The 16,963-nt window shown below is 39.9% G+C and overlaps 1 long non-coding RNA gene and 1 pseudogene across 3 annotated transcripts in view; one reads left to right on the plus strand and one right to left on the minus strand.

Moving 5' to 3' along the window:
- Positions 1-6,025, plus strand: part of LOC116537888 — a 15,282-nt gene extending 9,257 nt beyond the window's left edge. For both annotated transcript variants that reach the window (XR_004263398.1, XR_004263399.1), the window contains exon 3: positions 5,994-6,025. This is a non-coding gene — a long non-coding RNA (uncharacterized LOC116537888). The remainder of the gene's footprint in view (positions 1-5,993) is intronic.
- A 4,979-nt stretch (positions 6,026-11,004) lies between these two features.
- Positions 11,005-12,315, minus strand: LOC116537889 (annotated as a pseudogene). The gene has a single exon (XR_004263400.1). The product of XR_004263400.1 is annotated as a cyclin-dependent kinase 4 pseudogene (transcript).
- Positions 12,316-16,963: the final 4,648 nt, after the last annotated feature.

A 16,963-nucleotide genomic window follows, 5' to 3' on the forward strand; every position in this document is an offset into this window, starting at 1 on the left:
AAAATAAAATTTATTTTAAATTTATTTAAGTTTTATTTTTATTTTAAATTTATTTTTATTTTAAATTTATTTTAAAATTTATTTTTATTTTAAATTTATTTTAGCTGATATCCAGAATTTACAAAGAACTGAAACAGATTTACAAGAAAAAAAAACAAACAAACGCATTCAAAAGTGGGCAAAGGATATGAACAGACACTTTACAAAAGAAGACATACATGAGGCTAACAAACATATGAAAAAATGCTCATCATCACTGGTCATCAGAGAAATGCAAATCAAAACTACATTGAGATACCATCTCACGCCAGTTAGAATGGCGATCATTAAAAAATCTGGAGACAACAGATGCTGGAGAGGATGTGGAGAAATAGGAACACTTTTACACTGTTGGTGGGAGTGTAAATTAGTTCAACCATTGTGAAAGACAGTGTGGCGATTCCTCAAGGACCTAGAAATAGAAATTCCATTTGACCCAGCAATCCCATTACTGGGTATATATCCAAAGGATTATAAATCGTTCTACTATAAGGACACGTGCACACGAATGTTCATTGCAGCACTGTGTACAATAGCAAAGACCTGGAACCAACCCAAATGCCCATCAATGATAGACCGGTCAAAGAAAATGTGGCACATATACACCATGGAATATTATGCAGACATCAAAAACGATGAGTTTGGGTCCTTTGTAGGGACATGGATGAACCTGGAAACCATCATTCTCAGCAAACTGACAGAAGAGCAGAAAATCAAACACCGCATGTTCTCACTCATAGGCGGGTGTTGAACAATGAGAACACATGGACACAGGGAGGGGAGCACTACACACTGGGGTCTGTTAGGGGGAAATAGGAAGGGACAGTGGGGGTTTGGGGAGTTGGGGAGAGATAGCATGGGGAGAAATGCCAAATATGGGGTGATGGGGAGGAAGGCAGCAAATCACACTGCCACGTGTGTACCTATGCAACAATCTTGCATGTGCTTCACATGTACACCAAAACCTAAAATGCAATAAAATAAATTTTAAAAAAAGAAAAAAAATTGCAGAAAAAGAATAAAGTATCCTTTTTTCTTATCCTTAAAAATAAATAAATAAAATAAATTTATTTTAAAATATTTATTGGAATACAAAAGATGCCCTGAACAAATTGAAAGGCGTATCATATTCTTAGATAGAAAAACTCAGTGTCATAAATATGTAATCCTTCCTAAATTAATCTAAAAACGATGACAATAAAAATGCCAAGACTTTTAAAATTAGATAAACTGATGCTGCAGGTAATATGGAAAAATAAAGTTGACAATAAATTTTTTTAATTAACAAGAAAAATTAAGGAGTAACTAGCCACACAATATTTTTAAATATTTTTAAAACTATAATAATTAGAACAGAGTATCATGTGAATTATTTATATTAGCCTATGAATAAACAGATAAAGCAATAACAGAATAGAAATTATAAAAATAAATCCAAATACATATTAGAATTCTATATATGGTGATCAACTAATTTGGAAAAAATGAGCGATCAGTGAACAGTTTTGAAACAACAGAATAGACAACTAAAAAATACATAGTATTTATTCTTCATAATTTACATGAGGATAAAACCCAAATGCAAATATTTAAAATGTAAAAAATAAAACTATAACAAGTCCTAAAGGAAACAATGGAAGAATTCCCTTATGATCTGATGTATGAAGTCCTTTTTAAATGTACCATAGAATCCATATGCCTAAAAGAGAATATTGATAAATGCAACCACACACAAAACATTTTTTAACTGCATGGGAGAAAAACACGAATTCAAAAGATAAATGATGAAATGAGAAAAAATGCATCTCATATAAAGATAAAGGACTCGTTTTTCTAACATATAAAAAGCTGGCCAGCACAAAGGCTCATGCCTGTGATCCCAACACTTTGGGAGGCAGAGGCAGGAGGATCACTTGAGGCCAGGAGTTTAAGACCAGCCTGGACAACAGAGCAAGACCCTGTCTCTACAAAAATTAAAAAATTAGCTGGGTGTGGTGACACACACCTGTAGTCCCAGCTACTTTGGAGGCTGAGGTGGGAGGATTGCTTGAGCCCAGGAGGTCAAGGCTGCAATGAGCTGTGAGCATGCCACTGCACTCAAGTTTGGGTGATAGAGTGAGACCATATCTCAAATATATATATGTGTGTATGCCTGTGTCTGTGTGTATGTGAGTGCCTATATATATATATATATATAGCTCCTACAAATCATTAAGAAAAATTTGACTTCCGGTGTCTGATCCAACATGTAGAGTGCTTGGAAGTCATCATTCCCAGGCACACAAGAAAAAAACTGAATAAACTGAAAATCAAGAACTCTCTTAGATTAATCAAGAATTAAGGTCATAGGAAAAACTGCTGCCCTGAAAAGTGGAGAGGCAGACAGGCTGATACATAGAATCACAGCTTACCAAAGCAGAAGCAAACCACAGCTGGAGCTGCTATCAGTGGGAATACTTTAATTGTTGGAGACTCACTGTGACAAGCTTCAGAGTCAAGAATTCATCAAAAAAATCTCCTATGAATTTTCTTACAGGAGTCCCCACACTTCCCTGAGTTTTACCTCCAGGAATCCTACCAGGTTCTCCCTGTGAAGGTCTGAGAAAAATCCTCTTCTACTTCCCACAAGAAGAGAGGAAAAGTGACTATTTCTAAATATGCCCAGGGCTCCCTCTTCTTAGCAAGGCCTACCCTCAAGGAAAACTGTTTGACCAGGGCCTAACCAACATGGGGAAGGGGAAACACACAACTCCAGCCCCCTCTAGCCTTCGAAATGGGGATAGGGAAATACACCCCCAGGCTCACTAACAGACTGCGCCCTAATGATAGTGATCTAGAACGCAACTCCTCCACACCTTACCACTACATCACTAGAACTACACTAAACTACCCTAGGACTTAAAGAACTGCAAGGTTCAAACACCAGGAATCTCTAGACCAAAACAGGGACATCAGATGACATTTTAGCCTCTGACATCTATAGCTACAGCAAAGAGTTAGCAGGCCTAACCCCTCACCAGATAAATATAAAACTTCACACTAGTCTATCTATCTCAGTCACTTTTATTCAATATGTCATGTCTAGCTTTCCACAAAAAATTATAAGACATGCTAAAAGGCAAAAAAGTACAGTCTGAAGACACAAAACAAGCAAGAACTCAAAAATGGCAGAGATTTTGGGATTATCACACTGAAAACTTAACCATGATTAATTTGCTAAATCACTAATGGAAAAATGGACAGTATGCAAGAATAGATAGGTAAGGTCAACAGAGATATGGAAACTAAAGGGAAAAATCTAAAAGAAGTGGTAGAAATAAAAACCACTATAACAGAAATGAAGAATGCCTTTGATGAGAATGACAGTTAACTGGACACAGGGAAATATGCCCAGGGCTCTCTCTTCTTCTCTCTGAAGAATCATTAGGGAGCTTGAAGAGGTGTCAACAGAAACTTTTCAAGCTAAAATGCAGACACTTTTTTAAAGATCGAAAAAATAGAATATGGAAAAACGGTGAGACAATTATACAAAGTATAAATATTCTAATGAGTATGCCAGAAAGAAAAGAAAAATAAATAGAAGAAAATTGGAGGTAATAATAGTTGAGAATTTTTCAAAATTAATGATAGACCCCAAACCACCAACTAGGAAGCTCAGAGACCACTAAGCAGGATAAATACCAAAAAATATATACACCTGGGCATATATTCAAACCACAGACAGTCAAAAATAAAGAGAATATCTTGAAAGGAGCTAAGGTGGGGGGGCAGGGGACACCTTACCTATGGCTATGGTTTGGATGTGGTTTGTCTCCACCAAAACTCGTTGAAATTTAATTGCCAGCAGGATTGAGAGGTAATAGGGCCTTTAAGAGGTGAGTCATAGGGACTTTGCCCTCACAAAGGCATTAATGCAATTCTCATGGGACTGGTTAGTTCTCTCAAGAGTAAGTTGTTATAAGGTGGGTTGGCCCACTTTGTCTTTCTCTTTGCACGCACCTGTCTCCCCTTTCACTTCTCCACCATGTATGATGCAGCATGTGGCCCTTACCAGAAGGTGACCAAATTTAACTTGCCCAACCTTCAAAATTATAAACTAGAGAAACCTTTTTCTTTTATAAAGTACTCAGTCTGCGGTATTCTGTTACAGCAACAGAAAATGATCTAAGACAGAAAATTGGTAACAACATTGGGGTTGCGATTCTAACAAATGCCTGGAAATGTGAATGCAGCTTTGGAACCAGGTAATGGGTAGTATCTAGAATTTTGAAGAAGTCAGCTAGAAAACGCCTATCCTGTGAGCAAATCATTGAGGGAGAGCCTGGTGAGGGATCAGAAGAAGACAGAAAGACTAGGGAAATTCTGAAACTTCTTAGAGATTACTTAAGTGGTTGTGACCAGAATTCTGGTGGAAATATGGACAGGGAGACCCATGCTGATGAGGTCTCAGATGGAAATGAGGAACAAGGTATTGGAACCTGGAATAAAGGCATCCTTGTTATTCAGTTGCACAGAACTTGGCTGCATTGTATTTATGCCCCAGGGCTTTATGGAAGGTGGAATTTAAGAAAGACAACTAGAATACCTGGTGGAAGAATAGCTAAGCAGTAATGTGCTCAAGATACCGCATGGTTACTTCTGGCTACTTACAGTGAGTTACAGGAGCAGTGGGAAGCAGAGTGGAAAGATTTGGAAAATTCACAGTGTGGCTATGTAGAGAGCAAAAAGTCAGTACAAAGAGGCAGCCAGGCAACTGTTCGCTAAAGAGATTAGCACAGGCAGAAAGAAGCCAGGTCTGCTCATCAGGACAATGGGAGAATGGTCCTAAAGGCATTACAGAGATCTTAGAGGCTGCCCCTCTCATCTCGGACACAGAACCTTGGCTTGATGCCTACGGCGACCTCCAGACTCTGCTCCCCACATCCCAGTTAAGCAATCCTTGCCCTGGCAAGGCTCACATGAGCCCAGGTGCAATTCAGGCCACTGTTCAAGAGGGCACACACCATAAGCCTTGGTGGTGTCCATGTGGTGCCAACTCTGCAGGTATTCAGAATACAAGAGCTTTGGAGGCATGGTTTTCTCCAGCTAGATCTCAAAGGATGTCACAGAAAGCCCACGGGACCAGCAGAAACTTGCCACAGAAGTAGAGCTGCCACAGAGTCCCTACCTGTCAATGCCTCGTGGAGTCACAGGAATGGGGCTGCCACTGAGACCGCAGAACTGTTGAGCCACCAGCAGCATGCAACACCTGCCTGAGATAGTTGCAGACACTGAGAGAGTGCCCACATAGCCTGTACCCAGCAAAGTCACCGGGGTGGGGCTGCCTGAAGCCTCAGGAGTTTATCCCAAGCCCAGTGTGTCATGTGGTGACATGTGGCATGAAAGATTATTCCGGAGTTTAACATGTTATGTCTTCCCTGCTGGATTTGGGGCTTGCTTGGGGCCTGTTACTTCCTTCTTTCTGCTTATTTATCCCTTTTAGAATGAGAATGTCTACCCCATGCCTACCTCACCATTGTAGTTTGGAAGCAGATAATTTGTTTTGATTTTACAGGCTCACAGCTGGAAGCACTTTGCCTTAGTCTCAGATGAGACTTTGGACTTTTGCGTTAATGCTGGAACACATTAAGACTTACGGTATTATTGAGATGGAATGATCGTATTTTGCATGTAAGAAGTATGTGAGTTTTGGGGGTCCAGGGGCAGAATACTATGGATGTGGTTTGTCCCCTCTAAAATTAACCGTGAAATTTAATTCCCAACATAACAGTACTGAGAGATAATGGAGCCTTTAAGAGGTGTTTGAGTCATGGGGACTTTGCCCTCATGAAGGGATTAATGCAGTTCTCAAGAGACTGGATTAGTTCTTTCAAGAGCAAGTTCTTTACAAAGCAGGTCAGCTGGCTTCATCTTTCTCTTTGCACGCACCCATGATCCGCCATGTTACTCCACAGCATGAAGCCCTCACCAGAAACTGACCAGATCTACACGCCCAGTCTTGGACCTCCCAGCCTCCAGAATCATGAGCTGAATAAATCTCTTTTCTTTATAAATTACTCAGTCTCATGTATTCGTTTATGGCAACAGAAAGTGGACAAGGGTCAGAATTACATCAGACTTATCTTCAGAAACCATGCAAGCAAGAAAAGATTGGAATGAAATATTTAAAGTGTTAAAAGAAAAATGTATCAACAATAGAATAGACTAGTCATCTTACAGAAAAGTAAATACAAATGTTCCTTAAACATTAATAACTATGCTTAACTCTGTTCACAAAAAAATACATAATAAAATTATGTCAATATACCATTTTTAGCCTATAAATTTGACAAATATTAAAAAATTATATAAAACAATGTGTGTTTGAGTTTGGAAAATCAGGCACTCTCCTATATTACTAATGGAGATTAAATTGACACAGTCTTTATGAAGGGCACTTTGGTAAAATCTATTAAAATTCCAGTACATGGACCCTTGGACTCAGCAATTTCCCTTCTAGAATTTACCTTCTATATGTCTATGCATGCATATGCAGACTCCCATATGCCAAAGATTCCACACCGTGGCACTCTATGCAGTAGGGAAAGATTGCCAAGAGCTGTGTGCCCATCCAGAATGACTGGTTAAGTGAATTACAGTAAATCTATAAAATAGAATCTTACGTAGCTTGTTAAAAGAAAAATAAGGAAGGTTTTTGGATACTGATAAGGACTAATCTCCAAAGAATATTATGAAAAAAAATACAATCCTGAACAGTGTATATGGCATGCCTTATTTGTGTCCTAGGGGGAAACCTTTTATATTTACACATATCAGAAATATTTCTATAAATGTATTCAAGAAGCAAATACAACAGCACTGGCTACCTTTGGAAAAGACAATTGCATAGCTGGGGGACAAGGGTGGGAGGGAGAATTTTCACTAATACACTTTATTGAATGTGCTATTTATTTACAAAAATAATAAAGTTTAACTTTTCACTATAATTACATATTTCTCTCTGGAAGGCATGGAAGGACTGTGCCTGATGCAAAAATCCTGGGAGCAACTGCAGAAAATGTTGTAATTAGGGCCCACCTTCCCCCACATATCCCCAGGTGGATACATCTCCGAAAATGTGAAAAGACAAACTCATCAGGTCTTTGGGGAGCCTGGCAAGGTCTGCTACTTGCCAGCTCTCCACAATAACTCTTGTCTTTCCTCAGCCACGTCTGACTTTTTTCCTGGCCATTTTACTTTCCTGCCTGTCTCTAGTTCTTCTGTCATAAAATGTGGCTGACAAAGCCCTGGGATTTTCTTCACTTATCACTGTCTCCATGTTACATCACGTTGCTGGTTCAAACTGCCCCATCTCCCTATCCGAGTCCAGCCTTATGGCCAGTAAAGCTGCCCAGCTTCCTGATGCGACCTCCTTCCTCTTCATCATTTGCCTCTGCTTCTCCATTGCTCTTCACTCTTCTGGTCTCATGCCAGCATAACCCATTTTAACTTTCCCTCCTTTCATAATGTAGATGGGGCATAAATAATAATATTAACAACAACTACATTTATCAAACACACATTACGTAAAAGAACTTCACATATTCCATCTAGCTTCATTACACTGCAAGTTCAACATTGTTATCTCTGTTAGTTAAAGTTGAGGAAACTGAGGCTTTGAGAGGTTAAGATGCTTGACCAAAGTCACACAGCTAGGAAGTCATGGGCCGGATTCTAACATAGACCTTTCAACACTGTAGCCTACGTTCTCTGCTACTTAGTCCACTGGAATTTAAGAATTAGCTAAAATAATTTTTTAATCTATTACATAGCTAGCTTCCATTGAATGTGTGAATGGAGAAGACCTTCTCCCTTTTTTGCAAAGGCTTCTTTAATATTTGCTTCTTTCTTGATGTTGGAAGAATGTTTCCAGTATTCTCCAAGGGTGAGTAGGAACAAATTGCCTCTCACTGGTACTGCCATCATCTCCCAAAATTAATGTCCAGCTACATACATCCACGGTCAGTTCTCAACCTACTCAATTGACCTCTCAGCAGAATTTGGCAGATTAAATCACTCTCTTGGCTTTCACATCCTTTTTTTTTCTTCTGTCATCTATGACAGATGAACACATTCTAGGTTTTCCTCCTACATCACTGATCGTTTTTCCATTTCCTTGGCTGCATCTTCTTCTCAATATCCAGCATTTTGAGTATCCAACAGCTCTGTTCTCACAGATCTTTTTTTCCCTGTACTCACCTCTCAAATTTCATCTACTCCCAAAGCTTCACATGCCATCCACTCGCCGAGGCTTCCCAAACTATATCCCTAGCCCTTCCTTCCCTTCTCCAGTGTTTACCCTGCTGCTTCCCTGGCACCTCCACTCCATATTCTAGAAGACCTGCAAAACCCAACACTGCACACCTGGAGCTCTTGAGTCTCCACAGCCTCTCTCCCCAGAAACCTGGGCTGCAGGTGTTCCCTATCTCAGCAAACAGCACTACATCCACTCAGCCACCCATCCAAACCCTAACATTTCCACTTTCAAAGAAGGTCCACAGTCCAGCCACCTTCTGCCATCTTCTTTGATCCCATGGTGGCTCTAGCCACCAGCGTCTCTCCCTTTGGATTACTGCAATGACCTCCTCACAGTCTCCCTGCATAGGCGTCAAACCTACTTGCCACACAACATAAGCCCAGTCATGTCACTGTCACCCTTAAACCGGATTACCTGCGAGAGCATTCACTAGCTGACCCTGCCTCCCACTATGATTCCGTCTCCTACCACCATCTCGAGTGTTCACACTGCCACAAAATGGATCTCCCTGTTTTTTCTCAAGGTCCTGCATGTTCCCATCTGCTGGCAGACCTACTAGGGGATTGCTTTTCCCTCAACTGTCCATGCCTTGTTCCCTGGCTTCAGTAAGCTGTCTACGGAACTGTGACTTCTCAGAAAGGTCTGCTTTGATCATTCTAAAATAACCCTTCGCCTATCACCCACAATCACTATTTTCCTTCATAATAATTATTATAATAATTATATATTTAATTAATTATAATATAATGATATATATATAATTAATTATAACAATTATTACTGGCTGATACGGTAAGACAGGCAAGGCCCTCACTGCTGTGGAGCTTAACTTCTATGGAGAGAAACAGACAATAAGCAAATCAACAGGATAATTCTAGATAGGACTGAGTGCTATTAGGAAAATAAAACAGTGCTGTGGAAGGGGCTGCAGCCCTGCTTTCCAGGGCTTTCTAAAAGATGACATTAAAATGCGACTTGAATGATAAAAAGGAGCTGATCATCTTGCTAAGATTTGAGTGCAGTCATCCACCCTTATCCCAGGTTTCTCTTTCTGCAGTTTCCATCACCCACTGTCATCTGAAGTCTGAAAATATTAAATGGAAAAATCCAGAAATAAACAATTCATGAGTTTTAAATTGCACGCACCATTCTGAGTAGCACGATGAACCCTTGTGCTGTCCTGCTCCATTCTGCCCAAGACATGAGTCATCCCCTTGCCCAGCAGATGCACGCTGTGTACACTCCCCACCCATTAGTCACTCGTAGCTGTCTTAGATATCGGAAAACACATAGACTTTGTAGGGTTTGGTACTATCCATGGGGTCAGGCATCCACTGGGGTCTTAAAATGTATGTCCCGTGGATAAGGGGGGACCTCTGTAAAGGGAATTCCAGTGGAGGGATTACTGAGCACAAAGACCGTGAGGCAGGAATGAGCTTGAAATGATTGAAGAACAAAAAGGAATAGCAGCGGAAGAATAAGTGAGAAGCCCAGTGTGTGAAATGAGTTGGAGACAGACATGAACCATATCTCCTAGTGCCATATAAGCCTTGTTCAGGAGTTGAGTGTTATTCTAAGCATGATGAGCAACCATTGTGATGGGTAATGATTCCCTTGAAAGAATCCACAGGCTGCACAATGCAGTTTCTTCACTTCAAACAGAACAAATGCTAAGCAGTGCTGAATAACAATTATGAAATTGTCTACCTGGAACTTGAGTAACTCTCATAGAATCACAGTCTTTACCTTTTGCAATACTTTCTATCACTAATTAACCTTTTCCAAGACCCTCTCTCTCCCCAACATCTGGTTCCCCTGCTTCTACTTCTCCCCAGCTTAAACCTAATTTATACTCAGACCCTCACTATCTGCCTATATTCTCTTCTTCTTCATTTGTTTCCAACTCTTCCCTTTGCTATCCTCATTAACGAGGATACTAAGTTTAATGGAGCATTGGTCTGCTTTACTTCTTATAGTCCTATGCTTTTTTGTGATTCAATGAATAATTACCAAGTTACCATTTTTATAGTAAGTATGACCTTAAAACATAGGACATAGGAAGAACAGAAAAACTAAAAGTATAAATTATATTGATATGGTTTGGCTATGTCCCCACCTAAATCTCATCTTGAATTATAGCTCCCATAATCCCCACATGTTATCAGAGGGACCCAGCAGGAGGAAATTGAATCATTGGGGCAGGTTTTTCTCATGCTATTCTCATAATAGTGAATAAATCTCATGAGATCTGATGATTTTTTAAAGGTCAGTTACCCTGCATATCCTCTCTTGCCTGCCACCATGTAAGATGTGCCTTTTCTTCTTCTTCATCTTCAACCATGTGGAACTGTGGCTCCATTAAACCTCCTTTTCTTTAGAAATTATCCAATCAGGTATTCATAGCAGTATGAAAATGGACTAATACAATATTAAGAATAAAATAATATTAGATATGACTTAAATGTATAGAAGTCATATATCAAATATGATGAAGAATGAGTGAAGAAAGGAAAATGGTAAAAAGAAAATTATTAAAGAAGTAAGAGCATCTAACTCCTATTATCTCTCGGACAACAAAAATCTCATGTCATTAAATAATTGCCTTTATAATTAGATCAGAATTTCTTTTTTTTTTTTTTTTTTTTACCATTTTTTTTTTGTTTTGTTGTTCCTGTATAAAAAGAGACCCCCAATATAAAAGTAGGGAAAGGGACGCGAGGGAACATACCCCTTAGTGTAGAGAAATAGGGGGGCAGAAGGAGAGGCCTCAGAAGGAGAGGTAGGAGGGGAATGTCATTAAGGCAGCAAAGTAATCTCTGTAGAAAGATGGAGGTGGAGCCTCCACAGCCTCAGAGACAAAGGCAAAGACTGCCCTCTCAGTGTCCAGAGGGGAAACAGCAGCTTTTCTTCCTTCCATGGCAGCCACTTCATTGCTCACTCCGGATTACCTTCATCCATATGTAGATAAGAGTGCTGCAGAGCTCGGAAGGCAGAGATTCGCTTGTGTGGGTTAAAAGTCAGCATTTCCAGCAGCAGATGTGCTCCCACCTCCTCCATCTCAGGTACCACCGACTGCCCTGGGCGGGGCCCTCTGGGGTGAAAGGCTCCACGGGGCAGAGATACATCTCGAGGCCAGTCATCCTCTGGAGGCAGCCCAATCAGGTCAAAGATTTTGCCCAACTGGTCAGCTTCAGAGTTTCCGCAGGAGAGGCTTTGGACGAAACATCTCAGCAGAGATACAGCCGACACTCCACATGTCCACAGGTGTTGCATATGTGGACTGCAGAAGAACTTCGGGAGCTCGGTACCAGAGTGTAACAACCACGTGTGTAAGTGCCATCTGGTAGCTGTAGATTCTGGCCAGGCCAAAGTCAGCCAGCTTGACTGTTCCACCACTTGTCACCAGAATGTTCTCTGGCTTCAGATCTCAGTGAACGATGCAATTGGCATAAAGAAAATCTAGGCCTCTTAGAAACTGGCGCATCAGATCCTTGATGGTCTCGGCTGGCAAGCCTGGTGGGGGTGCCTTGTCCAGATACGTCCTTAGATCTTGGTCTACATGCTCAAACACCAGGGTTACCTTGATCTCTCCGTCAGTTTGGGATGTGGCACAGACATCCAACAGCCGGACAACGTTGGGATGCTCAAAAGCCTTCAGTCGCCTCAGTCAGGCCACTTCACGAACTGTGCTGACGGGAAGGCCTCCTCCAGCTCCTCCATTGGGAACTCTCACACTCTTGAGGGCCACAAAGTGGCCACTGTGGGGATCACGGGCCTTGTACACTGTCCCATAGGCACCGACACCAATTTCAGCCACTGGCTCATATCGAGAGGTAGCCATTCTCAGATCAAGGGAGACCCTCACACCAGGCCGGGGTGCTGCGGCGGCGGCCCGTTATCGGGGCCCCAGAGCCGGTTCCTGCGGCCCCATACACCCGAGCTCGGCCCCGGGCAGCTGGACGCAGAGGGCCCGACCATAGACACAGCCAGAATTTCTTTAGAATCAGAGAAAATATCCAGGAAAAAATTTCTGAGCACATACTTTGTATAAGACATTGTGCTAGAGTTTGTTTGGGACATGCATATTACATGTAAAATATGGTTCTGAATCTCCACATTTATTTGTTGTGGCCTGTATTTACTTATATTTGTTCTTTCTTTTATTCCATCCTGAATTTCCCTGTTTTTATCAGGAATCATTTTTTTTCTTCTGTTTAAAGAACTCTCTGTGGTTTCTCTTCTAGTGAGGCCCACCATCCACAAATTCCCTCCATTTTTGTTAGCCTGAAATGTGTTCATGTCACCTTTTAAGGACATTTTCACCAGGAATAGAATTCTTGGTTGACAATTATTTTACTTTACCATTTTAGAGTTGTCATTTTATTGTCTTTAACTTCCATATCTTTGGGAGGTGTCAGCTGCAAATCTTATTGTTGTTACTTTGCAGGTGACGTGTCTTTTATCTCTGGATGCTTTTAAGATTTTTCTTTTTTAGTATGTAATTTTTCAGTCGGTTTAATGTGTTGTCCCTAAATAAGATTTCTTTGTGTTTACTCTCCTAGGAGTTTGCTGAGCTTCTTAAATCTATAATTAATGTCCTCTCATTTTGGAAAATTCTTAATCATGTTTTTTAATATTGCTTTTTTCCTATTCTCTCTCTTCTCTTTTTCTGGGACTATAATAATGTGTATGTTGGACCTTTTTTCTATTAATTTTTCTCACTGTGCTTCAGTTGGGGCTTCAGTTTGTGTATTTTCTATTGACTTCTCTTCCAATTCACTAACTTTAGTCTCCACTCTGTCCCTTCTGCTGTTAAATGAATTCACTTAGCTCTTAATTTCAGATATGGCTTTTTTCAATTCTAGACTGCCCATTTGGATTTTTTAAAATAAACTCCAATTCTCTGGTGAATTTTCCATATTTTCATCTGTTGTTTCCACCTCTCTCTTTCTTTTCTTGAACATTATTTTAAAAGTTCCAATCTACTAATTCTAGTAGTTTTATCATGTGGTCTGGTTCTGCTGTCTTTTTTGTCTCTTTATTATCATTCACATTTTCTTGTCCATTTGCACGTATAGATATTGTTAATTGTATTCCAGACATTGTGCATAAAAGTGTGTTATATGCACATGTTATATTCCACCAGAGAATGTGGAGTTTTTTTCCCCCTTCTTTTAGACAGACTGGGTGAGAGGCTGTGTGCCTTAATCCAATCAGGAATTCAATTTAAGACTTAATAGACCTTTGGTTCACCCCTGTCCCTGGGGTATACCCCTCTCAGGACTTTGATGGATAGTCTGGTGGGTATCAGTTTCCTCAATCATGAAAGATTTTGAAAAATCTATCTCTAACCTTCAGAGGTTTTCAAACAAGCTCACCAGTCTCCTGGCCCTAGAAAACTTCAACATCTGGCAAAGGTCTTAATGGGGAAAACAGTCATGTGCTTAAAGTAGGCTCTACCCACTAGATGCTTCTTGCTTCTTAAGAGCATAAGCCTGTGGGAGGTTTCATTTTCCGTTAGACATTTTCAGACTCACTCCTCAGTATCCTGTAAAGTCCAAGAACTCAGCAAATATCTTGTGACAAAAATAAATTCTGAGTTTGAACCACTCCAAGTTTCCAATTCATCACACTAGCCTCATGTTGGTTAAAGCTTTGCTGCTTTGTCTTTCCTTCACAAGGACCCTCTGCCTGAACCAAGTCCAGTCCTCATCCTGAATCCAGAATCAACAAATCCCCTAGGGCCAAAGGAAACTGTCAATCATCAGCTTACCTTGGAACAATTTACTCCTCTCCATAATTTTAGCTCATCTAGTACTCGTTTCTTCCACAATTTTCTGAGGTTTTAAAAAACATGATTTTTGTAATTTATCCAGCTTTTTCTAGTTGCTGCAGTAGGACCAGCTATATTCTATCCAAAGTAGTAGTCTTATATTTTATCTTTGAAAATGAGAAAATTATTGTATCAACTATTCTACCCTATATTTCATAGTGTTTTATAGTTTTCAAAGGTCTTGCACATTCACTATCCCAATAAAACCTTTTACCAAGTCTGAGATGGAGGTAAACCAGGGTATCTGAGTCAGCAAGGAATCTCTGAAGTCACACCACCTGAGCACAACTGTCCATATGAAAGGCAAAGAGCACTTTTCCAGGTTTTTCTGAGGCCTAGCTTGTCTGCACTCTCTCTAATTTAAGGACATACACATAGTAGAAGAAATTCACCAGGCCAGAGTCTTAAACAGAGTTGCATTTATCAATCTTTGTTTATAGGATTGAATGCAGATTCAAGATGAGATTTAAACTTACTCCTAAATCATTTTTCTAGATGTTGGTAAAGGCAAGTTCATAACATTTATGAAACAATCACCTCAAGGCAGCATTTTCCACGGGCTGCTGACTGGAGAGAACAGGAAATCAAAAATAATATTCCAAATTTTTCTAAGGCTAAAATTGTACCCTATATGAACTTTCTGGCACGTTAGCTCTATGACTTATGCAGGTGTGTGAACTCACCTCCTAACATCTATCCTGGCTTCTCGATATTACATAGAACTGAGAGGATATGTTTGTGTTTACTCCCTCTCTAGAGGCCTGACCAAGCTGATGTTTCAACAAAGTGGAATGGAAAACATCCTTAAGCATCTTCTAGAGAGCTTTGGCAATCCAACAAAACTCCTTTCATTGTGCAGGGTAGTTGCTACTCAGCTGAGCTGGTCTGTGGCACAGTGGTCAGCAGCCCTTATGTATTATCCTCTAAAGGAGGGCCAGAACATCTCAATGCTCAAAACTTCTCCACCAGCACTAGCACAATTTTTTAAAAATCAGAGGGAGAGGAGAGCAAACCTTGTTCACGAACTAGCCAGGCCCAGAAGACACACAGTTAATTTCAAGTTAAATATAAGCCTTTACTCAAAAATAATTGAATAGCATGGGTACGAAGAAAAGTAGGAAAACATGGCCACTCTTGCAATACACGGGAGCTACTTGAGGAAAAAGGAAGTGAAACTGTTTTAAAATGCCAATAATAGTAATGCTTCCTTCTCTGCAGTGCTGTAATCTGATCATGCATGTATTTTAATTACTGTCCATATTTTGGATTGTTGACTTCAGTGTGGCATTGTTTGTTTTAATGTATTGAACACGCAGTGAAAAGACAATGAAAATTTCTTGGTATTTCTAAGCAGAACCAAACAGGGAGAGAAATCTGTATTTTAAATCACTTCTCACCTGAAACATAAGAACTCCCCCAATGGTACCCAATATTAATCTTTGAACATTTCCTTAACAATAGCTAAAATGTATGTATTCATTCATTTATTTCATTTTGCATCCTTCCACTGGGATTGCATGACCCTGTAGTACTTTTTCTGTCAGCTTCAAATATGTACCTGATTATGTGGATTTCAGATGGTATAATTACCAGTGACTGACCCCAAGCATACAAACTCCATGGCTTTTTCCTCAGTAAAAATTACTGCAATGTGAACTAAATTTGAAAGCATGAATAGAAGTGAAACATCAGTAGTCATACACCTAAAAAAAAAAAGATATGGTTCACTTTGCTAAGTTTAAGAAACACTTAAACTAGATGGTAAGAGATGAAGCCAGATGTTGAGTCTTGGCACATATTCTTTTCCACAGAACAAGACGAAAAGGAATGCTTTCCCATAGTCCATGTATCCCTTCATCCATGAAAGAAAACATAAAGTAAAATAAGCAAAATGAGACAGTACGGCAAGGTAGAAGGAGCATATTCTTCAGAAGTTCTCCCATCGGGCAAATTGAATGAGCTCTTTGATCGTTCCAAGACCAATTGCCTCATCTGCACACTGGGGATGGTAGCAACACTCACCACATACTTGTTTTGACTATGAAAAGAGATAGATCACGTAAAATGCATAGTTCTGTGTATGGCATCCAAACACAGCTCAATAAACCTACATCTTTTCTTTTTCTTTCTCTTTTTCTTTTTCCTTTTTGAGGCGGAGTCTCACTCTGTCGCCCAGGCTGGAGTGCAGTGGCGTGATCTCAGCTCACTGCAACCTCTGTCTCCTGGGTTTAAGCAATCCTGCCTCAGCCGCCTAAGTAACTGGGATTACAGGTACACGCCACTATACATGGCTAAGGTTTTGTATTTTCAGTAGAGACAGGGTTTCACCATATTGACCAGACTGGTCTTGAACTCCTGACCTCAGGTGATTCCCCTGCCTCAGCCTAGCTACATCTTATTAATGAGCATAAACTAATTTTACCTAAACAGTAAAGATATTTTCAACAGGAAAAAAAAAGAAAGAGAGAAAATGATGTATATGAAGACCAATAACAAGAGGGAAAAGCAGGAAAAAAATGTAAGTACAGTATGATTACCACTATACAAAAATAACAAATGAATAATAAGGTAGGGTTTGGGGGAAAACCGAAAGGAAATACACCAAAATACTGGTACTAGTAATGTTAGGATCATGAACTTACTGGTGTTTTTGCCTTGTTTTCCAGAGTTTCAGCTGTATGATTCTATTACTTAAATAATGAAATATATATATATATATATATATACACACACACACACAAATATTCAATACATATATATACATATATTCAATACATATATATGAAATACAAGTA

Source organism: Sapajus apella, unplaced genomic scaffold (assembly GCF_009761245.1).
Source record: "Sapajus apella isolate SASKATOON/1434 unplaced genomic scaffold, GSC_monkey_1.0 scaffold114, whole genome shotgun sequence".
Taxonomy (NCBI): domain Eukaryota; kingdom Metazoa; phylum Chordata; class Mammalia; order Primates; family Cebidae; genus Sapajus; species Sapajus apella.